General features: G+C 34.0%; 1 pseudogene across 1 annotated transcript; it reads right to left on the bottom strand.

The window, feature by feature from the left end:
- Nucleotides 1-547: 547 nt before the first annotated feature.
- On the bottom strand, nucleotides 548-9,429 carry LOC100412135 (ubiquitin-like-conjugating enzyme ATG3; annotated as a pseudogene). Its single transcript, XR_013526982.1, has 5 exons — nucleotides 9,382-9,429; nucleotides 5,533-5,689; nucleotides 4,669-4,796; nucleotides 2,472-2,540; nucleotides 548-761 (listed from the first exon to the last, which is right to left on the bottom strand). The product of XR_013526982.1 is annotated as a ubiquitin-like-conjugating enzyme ATG3 (transcript).
- Nucleotides 9,430-9,832: the final 403 nt, after the last annotated feature.

Below are 9,832 nucleotides of genomic sequence, written 5' to 3'. Positions count from 1 at the left end.
CTTGCAGTATGTATCCCAGAGCAGAAGACTTGCCTTTATAAACTCCTATACCCAGATCTATAAACTGACATGACACAACAAACTTATCCCTTTAAGTTCTAGTATTCCACTGGCAATCACAATAGAAGAAATATTTCCAAATCCTTAATAAAAAATCATTTTGGTGCTATCAACTTCATCAGGAAACATGATAAGTAACAACACTTAGAGTATTTCCTGGCACACAGTAAGTGCTTCATAAATATTAACTATTAGCAGACAGGAAAAGGGAAGAGAAAACAATAGGAGCCAAGAAGAGAAAGAAGTGAAGACAGTCTAGCATGCATCATTTTCTAATCCTAGTTTTGACACTATTACACACTTAATACCTTCCTCATAAATGTGAACCAAAAACACTCTCTCATCATTCTGTATGAGACACGTCTTCGCTTAAAAGAATTGTTATTTAGGGGAAATCAAATCATAATCTTTCCATAAGAAGCAAGAAAAACTCTCTTTACATTGATTTTTAATAAACAAATAAGGCTGATAGTGGCACATATTTTTATTTAATGCATAAACATGTAAGTCCTTTATTAGAGAAATTGTATATATTGATGAATATGGTTAATGGTCACATCTATGGGTTAATTTTTTTTAATCAGAACCAATAATTAGGATAGATTTGATGCTCTCTTCATTACATTGTGAAGTGTCTCGTGTAGTCATATTTTATTGCTCTAATGACAGCTTGTACAAATTTCAAGAAAATAAGAAGACACCTAAAAGTTTTTAGCTAAGGAAAATAAGATTTGTAAATAGCTCTATGTTTTAAGCCCATGTTATATGTATCCATTATATTAAGCCATTAATCTCTCAAAAAAAAGACAAAATCTTTATCAAAAAATTCAACTATGAAACTTTGTGTCTATTTAACATTAGGCTCTTTAAGACTACCTGACCACTCATTCTAATGTGTGAATTTGAAATTTCTTAATGAGCAGGTATTCATATAAGCACAATTACTTTGACATGAAAATAGAGACAAAGCTATCCATGTTTAAATGAGTATAAAATGTAGTCCTTTACTAAGGCTCCCTTCTTATTTATAAGTTTGCTAGAGTTATGTCAGAAAATGAGGCGGAATAAAGACTATGAAAGCACTTCAATGAGGAACTGGTATTTATATTACCTCAAAATATCTCTCCCAAAATTTACTAATTGCTGCTGTGGTGGTTTCTCCAGAAAGCAATTCTTTGTTCTTGTGGCTATAAACTTCCATAGACTTAATGACTCACTTCTAACAATGGAAAGGAATAATATGAACTACACAGAGTAAAGAAACCTAGCAGATACTACCTTAACTAAGTACCACAGACTCAGTAGTACTAAATGCAATGAGGAAGACATAACCTCTGTGATATGCTCCCCCAGCATTCATAACCTCAGGCTGTTTTTCTCACGGAAGCACTGAGAGAACTAATATGAAAACCCTTTATATTAAACGGATTCTAGGTTAATATATGCATTTGTCAAGGACTCTGCTCTACTGGACTGTCTTTAATAAAATTCTGAAACGTCTTCTATGTTCATCCAGCATCCAGCATAGTGCCGCTTATACATAATTGGACTTCAGGAGTAAATGTGGTGTGGACTGGAAGTTTTTGGTTTGTTTTAACATCAAATCAGTTCAAAGTTCTTCCTATAGGGACACATTTTATTAGCAAAGCCTAGGTTATCTGTAGCTTCAAGACGGTGGTGACCCCTCAGTCTGAGTTTCCACATCTAATCTAACAGTAGCAGAAACCACCACCAAGTCAAGTATCAACCTAGCATCAAACAAATTCAAGCTCTCTGGCATCTATATCATTGATTTTGACTGCTTTTGATTAATCCATGCTATGAATACATGTACTTTAGGATCCAACAGTTTGCCTGGGCATTAACTTGAATTTATTACTTCTGTCAATCCAAGAAAACTGAGTGGAAAACTATAGTAAGATATAAGACAGGTGCTACTGTCTTGAGAAAATGAACGTGCTGTATTTTAAGAATATCTAAAGTACTTCATGTAGTACATTACTCTTTAATTAACCTATTTATTTAAGTTGTATTATTTGCTTCAGAGATCTCAGATTGATACAACCTAATTTTACTTTTACCTGATAGGAAAGTACATTTCTTGTAACATGTTAAATTGGAAATATATGTAAGAAAAAGATACTCATGTTCTTATTCTAAATTAGTAGTTACCTCTGTAATAAGGCTGAGCTACTGCTCCACATGGGGACATGTTCTAACCAAATAAGCAAAGCATAACTTTCACAATATAACACTTTCTAAAGAAATTAAAGATGTCTACTAGGGTTTTCAGATACGCGAAGTTAAAACAAGTTATATGTACTATGTCATTAAGATTACACTAAATTTCTCAAAAAAAAAAAAAAATCCTAAGGGCCATTTTGCCACAATCAACACACAGTGAAGGATACATATGAACTCCAAGTTCTCCCCCTCCTTCTGCAACAGTCTCAATGATTTTCTTCATCACCTCAGCATGCCTAGAAAAAAATCGTTAATATAGACTGATTAGATCAAAATAGAAAAGACACGTTTTTCATTTGTAAAGAAAGCAACCTTGTTACTGTCAGTGAATTAATTTTAACATATAATAGTTATATTATAAACTATCTCCCCTACCACTCCCCAATAACTATAAAATATGTATTAAAATTGTTAAGTTATAAAATACCTCCCCATCACATCTGAAACACAATTTATAGATTGTTATGCCATGCAAACAGGTTTACTGGGGAGGGGGCAATCTTAGAATGCTCGGGTAGTCCCAGCAAACACAATGGCATTAGTTAGTGTTCTGATAATTGGGACAGATAAGGAAGGCAGAAAACCAGAGAAAGGGAAATCATGCTAGGAGATAAAAGTGGAATGGCAGCTGTTTGCTCTATGAAACAAAAAGAAGCCATACCATGCAAATTTTTTAAAAAGCCACATGGTATCAGTTGAACAAAAAAGCAAAGAAGTACCTATAATCTTGTGATTTGGGCTGTTTATTTAGCTGAGAATAAGCCAAAACTGACAGGGTTTAAGAAAAGCTGATTGGTCAGAGTTAAGAGGTTGTATTTGTTTCTTTGTCCTATTGGGTATTCTAAAATTTATTGAATTCTATGTAAAAATATTATTTTCGCTTATAAGAAGAAAGGCATTTATTTATGTGAAGTTTTGTCCTATCTACATATCTTTTCATGGCTAACTGGTATCTCTCCAGTGCCATAGAAAAGAGTGACATCAAAATTAGTATCTAGGCACAGAAACCAAGAAAAAGACAATTTTTAAACGAAGTCTTTTCAACATAACCTGGCTTAAATAATGCTGCTTCAGTTTTTGACCATATCCTTCTTGACAGAGGCAGTCACTTAGAATATAAGAGTGAAAGTATCAGCCTAGAAGGCACAATCTGAGGTAGCCCATGGAGAGAACCAAAATATTCTTCAAGTTTTACTTTATAGGGACTCAGATTTTTTGAAATATTTATATCTCATTCTGTAATATAGTCACCTATTTTATTAAAATGTTTAACATACTTACCAGTTAAACTATTTTTCCAACTGAATAAAATTTACACCTCAGAAAGAGATATGCTTCAGTTTAACAAGCATTATCCCAAGATCTTAAACTATAAGAGTAATCAACAAAAAAACTCTCAAAACTGAAAACCTTTTCAATTAGATAATTAAAAACTAAAACTGACAACTCCTAAATTATTTTTCATACTTATCATGATTAACGTTTCAGACATGAAACTGAAAAAAAAAGAGCAAGGTCTTCCATGGGATTAAAGTTTGAGAGTAAAGGTGTCGCAGAACATGAGGAGAAAATATTAAAGGTCGTTTTTAACTGGAGGGAAGAAAAAAAGAAATGTTTCACCTAACTGGTCAAGAGAATCTGAGTTTCACTGAAAAACAACATTACTAGTATGTTACCAGTATTTTCCAGTCAACTGTGAAAGTTACCTATTAGAAATAATCAACCTAAAGAAATGAGCATGTAATAACTTCTTGTTTTAAGAAAAATTCTGAACAAATCATGTATATAGGCTCAACTTCAGATATTTGGCTCTGTGAAAAGACATTGATACAAAGAAAATCCCAACTTATAAAATGCACTTGACTTGCTAAGGCTGAAGAGCTCTCAACTGAAGAACATACATACAAACATCTCCCTTCACTAATCAATAAGAGAAAGCAAATAGTTCACATAGAAAAAGCACAGGTTTAACTCTGGAGTCTACATTCACAGAAAGACATAGTCATAACACAGCAAACTATATCTAAATGATGACTATTTCTGAGTCAAAAACGGGATCTTTCAAACTGTTCTGAAGCTAACAAGTATAGTAAAATCACAAAGATCCATCCATTCTATAATTAAACACCCACAAAGAACAAAACATTCTGAATGTATTAATTTTAAAATAAATTGATGAGTTTTTTACCCCTTTCATTTTTATTTAAGCACAAGAAGATTTCTAAGGAGGACAAGAGATAATTCTGTTTGCTTATTAAGTAAAAATTTTTTCTGTTAGGGTTTCATGTTTACAAATTCTCAAGTAAGAAATCCATGAAATGAATAAACACACCAAAAAATATATTTGTCTCTACATACACAGACCTGCATGGGTGAACTGAACACATGGGAGGTGGTGGGAGATGAGGGTGATTTTCAATGGTCACTGTTTTCTTCACATGCTCTTGACTGATGTCTTCATACATGTGCTCAACTGTTAAAGGCTGCCGTTGCTGAAAGTATTAAAAATGCTTGGAAATTACTATCTTAGCCTAAATCTCAAGTTATATAATATATTTAGTTCTCCATCTCACATCACTTGCAATTTAGAATTCTAGACTATTTAGGATAATTTCTGGGAAATTTTACAATTTATTAATATTAAAGGAGGGAGAGAGAAGGAGTCACAGCCAAGCTCTGTGACAGCACATTTGTGGCTGTCTAAACATTTTATAAGTTTGCAACTCATCTCTTAGACTGATTTTGTTTTTTTTGTTTCCCATGTATGGTCATAAGAATGACAGATTAAACAAGTTGATCTTATATCAATTATCCTTTAATTCAGTTAAGTATCTGAGTTTTCTGTCTTAAGGGAAAAAATGCATCAATCCACTCTCTTCATATGTGGCAGGATCATTCTGTAAATGCCTATATATCCATCTGATGTAATCCAAAATAAAATTTAATAAAATATACCAAGTTAAATTTCCCTCACATTTTGAACTCATAAACTTAGAGGTCAAGAAATATGTAACAGATTATTTCTGTTTAAGTTTTAGCATTACTGTTGTTACACTGAATAATTCACAGTTCATTCAAAATAAGAATCAAGTTCAACATTAATCATAAAGCTGTAAAACAAATGATTTCTAAAATTCAAACACTGCAATAAATACCCATGAGGCTACTGAAGAATAAATTCAACAATGTAAAATATTGATGTTAAAATCTAATGCTCTTGATTTTTACCTCATCATAGCCAAATAACCATAATCGTGGAGTCTGGTTATATTTATCATAAGTGATGTAAAGGTCGTTAAGTTCTGGTTTGCAAAATAGCATCTTCGCTGCCAGCATCGGTTTCGGCTTTACAAGCTTCTACTATTTTCCTTGTATCCAGGGTAGCCTGGCAAATAATAAAAGGAAAATTTACGGCCATTAAATCAGTCTGAATGTGACATTTTAGAAAACCTATCTTTTTTTTTTTAATTTTTTATTGGATTATAGGTTTTGGGGTACATGAGCAGAGCATGCAAGACAGTTGCGTAGGTACACACATGGCAGTGTGCTAGAAAACCTATCTTTTTCATTCTATATTTTGTTTTCTTATGAGTAAATGAACTTGGAACTCAAAGCTAAATTTTGTATGCTATAAATGAACAAATTAGAATTTCCTTGAAAGATCAATATATTACTAAGAACATGAATTCCCAAGTTCATTCATTAAAAATTAAAGAAAACTGAATTTACTAAGTTCATCTGTTTCCAACAATCTACTCTCTTCATATTTTGTTATAAAAAGCAACAAAAGATTAATCAAGTTCAAGAAAATTCCCTAAACCAATTTATATATTACTTCATAACATCATTCAAAAACTGGGGTTTTGCCTTTGTTTTTAACTGAAGATACCGAATAGATAGAAGTGAGCTAATTCTATACTTGCAAAGGCAAAAGCCCAGAGAAAGTCAGCATATTTAAGGCTTGACATAATAATACGGTAGAGTCCTCAGTGGCTCCACAGTGTAAGCCAGGCTACTTCTATAACTGCATAAACCTGTTCATTAAAGTCATCAGTGACCTCCTCTTTGCTGAATCCAGTGGTGAATTCCCAGTTTTCATCTTAACTGACCGGTCAGGAATATCTGGCATGATTTAGTCCCTTCTCCTTGGAACACTTTCTTTCCTCGGCTTTTAAAATATTTCCCTGGCTTTTCTCCCACATCACTAACTGCCGCTTCAATATCTTCTATGCTGGTTCCTCTTCATCGCCTCTACTTTAAAAAGAACCATAAAACCAAGGGCTGCAGTAACCACGGGCTGTTTCTGGACCATGTCTCTCCCTATCCTCACTTATTTCTGTAACAATTTCATCCAGACTCAAGAACTTTAAATATTGATGACTTTTACAAATGTATTCCCTGCCTGCAGACTTGGATATTTAATTGTTTACGACTACACTGGATAACTAATTAACACTGCAAATATCACGTGTCTAAAACTGAGTTCCTGACTCCCTCTCCAAAGCCAATCACTCTTTCCATTTTTCCTCTTCTCAGTTAATGGTATCTTTCTAAAAGCCCAGGCCAAAAACCTTGGAGTCACCCTTGACTACTCTTGCCTGTTACCTACAACATCCAATCTAGCAGCAAATCTCTTTGGCTCAACTCTCAAAATATTCCACAATTTTACTGTTTCTCATCACTACCAATATTACAACCCCAGCCCAAGCCACAGTCATGTGTCGCCTAGATTATTGAAACAGCCTCCTGTTGTCCCTTTCCCCTTCAGCTATTCTCCCCACTGTACAGTGATTCTGTTGAAATGTTAAATCATGTTGCTCCTCTACTTGGGGGAATAAAAACCCCTTTAATGGCTTGTCTCGCTGTGAGTTGTGTCAAGGCCTTATAGAATCTGGTCCCTGGTTACCTCTCTGACTCTACACTTTACTACTCTCCCTTCTCTCCTCTCTTGACTAAATACTGTAGGGTGTGTATTTTTCATAAGTCATACATGTTCCCACCTCAGGACCTTTGCACTCTTCCCTCACATACCTAAATAGTTCCATTCACTTCCTTCCAGGCTTTATTCAAATGGTGTGTACTTTCAATTGGGTTTTTCTTGACCAAATTATTTGAAAATTGCAACACTCATTCCGACCCACGATTCTCTATCCCCTTTCCTCTATTTTTCCCTTAACACTTACAACTATCTAATATGGTATATATTTTGCTTATTTATTTTTGTCTCCACTGATTAGAATATAAATTCCATGAGATCATATCTACTGCTTTATTTCCAACACCAAGGACAATACCTGATAAATACTGTACTGCCCAGTAAGAATTTGTTCGATAAATGAAAACTACCTTTATATTAGATACCATCAATACTACTGTTCAGCAAAATTACACATATAGCAATTTTTTAACTTAATCTGGGGAAATATAATAAACATACTAAACGGATATCAGATATTTAAGGCAATCCCACAGCTTGTATTTTGAAAACAGTGCTTTACTCCAAGGGTTCTATACCATCCCACCATCCCAACTTAGTCAACTGTGCTATTCAGAGACAGATGAAATCCAGAAACAGTATTTGTGCAAGAAGGTGATGAGTTCAGTTTCTGACAACTTTGAGACATCCTGGTGCAAATGAAACTGAACAAATAAATCTGAAGTTGAGAATATCTGGGCTGGAGGATTCGATATGGAAGTCCCCAGCATACAGATGATATGTGAGGTTGCTGTGATCAATTCTGGTTACAAGTAACTCATTCAGATTTCCTTAAGGAATAGCAGTTTGCCAGGAAAACGAGGACAAGAATCTCACTAAAATTGAGGAACCGATATAGCTAGGTTTCATGGGGAATCGAAAGTAATTTTGAAAACAAACAGAAAGGTACTTTTGGTCCAGCAAGCATCACTTACCATTATGGTGCTTCAGCTCTACTTGGCAGCATCTTCTACTTCTGAATGCTACAAAACATAATCCATCTCACCCAAAGTCTATGGATTTTTGGGATTCAGTTGCCTTACAGCCTTAATACCTGCCCTTTTTTCATATTCCTTTTCTTTTTCCAACTTCTTACACTTGTACTCTATTTACATATATAAATATATTTAAACTCTTGCAAAGTATTGGATATAATTTATACACTGTCTTTCCTGTTGCACAAATTTTCATGCCAGACTACAGAATGCCATTACAGAAGCTGCAAGAATAGATAAAATACGGGAGTATCGAGAGTAAGGAGAAAAAGAGAAAGGAACCCCATGAAACAGTAACATTTTATAGCTGAGCAAAAGAAAAAGAATCACAGAAGATGACTAGAAGAAAGAGTGAGGAAGAAAACCCAATGCTATAGAAACCAAGGAAGATACAGGTAACAGAATCAAATAATGCAGAAAAGCTAAGTGTAATAAAGATAAACTGGATTTACCGAAGAGGTCACCCTGGTGATAGCAATTTTTTCACCTGCTTTTAAGTATCTAAGGTTTCATATGTATTGAAAAAGATTATCATGCTCATGAAATATAAAGCTGAGTAATCTTGTGCTCACAGACCCATACTGCTCTGTTATAGCGGGTTTCTATCTCTTGTAACAACGATTCACTAATGCAGTTATTCTCAACTGACACCTCTGGAATAGGTCTTTTCAGAATCTTGGAAACTGAGGGGATTCTGTGTAGTTCAAAAGGCTCCATTAAAACTCACTATCTTCAGGTTTTAATAGAAAGATGCTGTCAAAGAGGAAGAAGAAAATACAAAATGCATAAGCAAACTTCGTTCTGCTCTGAAATAATTAGGTTAGGAATTATTATCTTGCAGCTCTACCCAATGTTAAACATTTATGACTCATAGTTATTCCAATAAAAATGATGTTGTCCAAGAGTATGTTCTGAGTAAAACAGAAGAGTCCAAGATCAAGATAGGTTTTATGCTAATGAAATGTATAAACTAAATATATATAAAATACACCCTAGGCTGCTGAATGCTAAATTTACAAATGAGTGAAGAATTCTTAATCCACATAAATTACAAATATTCTAAAATCAATATTCCAGTGGAATTGAAGCAAATCAGGAGAGGAATACCTTCCATATCAGCAGCTTCTCCTTCATCTTCCTCTTCTTCCTCTTCACACAGTGCTGAGCAATCTTGAAGCTTTATAGTGTCCTTCGACACTATAAATTAGTGTCAAAAATATTAATTATATTTAAAATCACTTAAATATATTCATGAATTCAAACACTGAGCACCTGTGTGCTAGCATAGTGGTAACCACTGTGAAAATGAGAAGGACAAGGCAGTTCTTATCCACAGGAAACTCAAACTCCAGTGGAAATAATGAATTCACATTCCAATCATTAAAAGTAATGTGCTAAGTGCTGTGACTGGAACTAACAAAGGTTATTATGGGAGCAGTAAGAGTCATCTAAGCTAACTATTTAAAAGTAATTTCCAGTTGCACTTCTAATGAAACAGTATTTTTAGTTAATCAATTCGTTAGTATTAGAAAAATAGTTCAGAATTATATTAACTTGT

This window comes from Callithrix jacchus, chromosome 15 (assembly GCF_049354715.1).
Source record: "Callithrix jacchus isolate 240 chromosome 15, calJac240_pri, whole genome shotgun sequence".
Taxonomy (NCBI): Eukaryota; Metazoa; Chordata; class Mammalia; order Primates; family Cebidae; genus Callithrix; species Callithrix jacchus.
The sequence above is the reverse complement of the archived record's forward strand: the minus strand, read 5'-3'. Positions and strand labels throughout refer to the sequence as shown.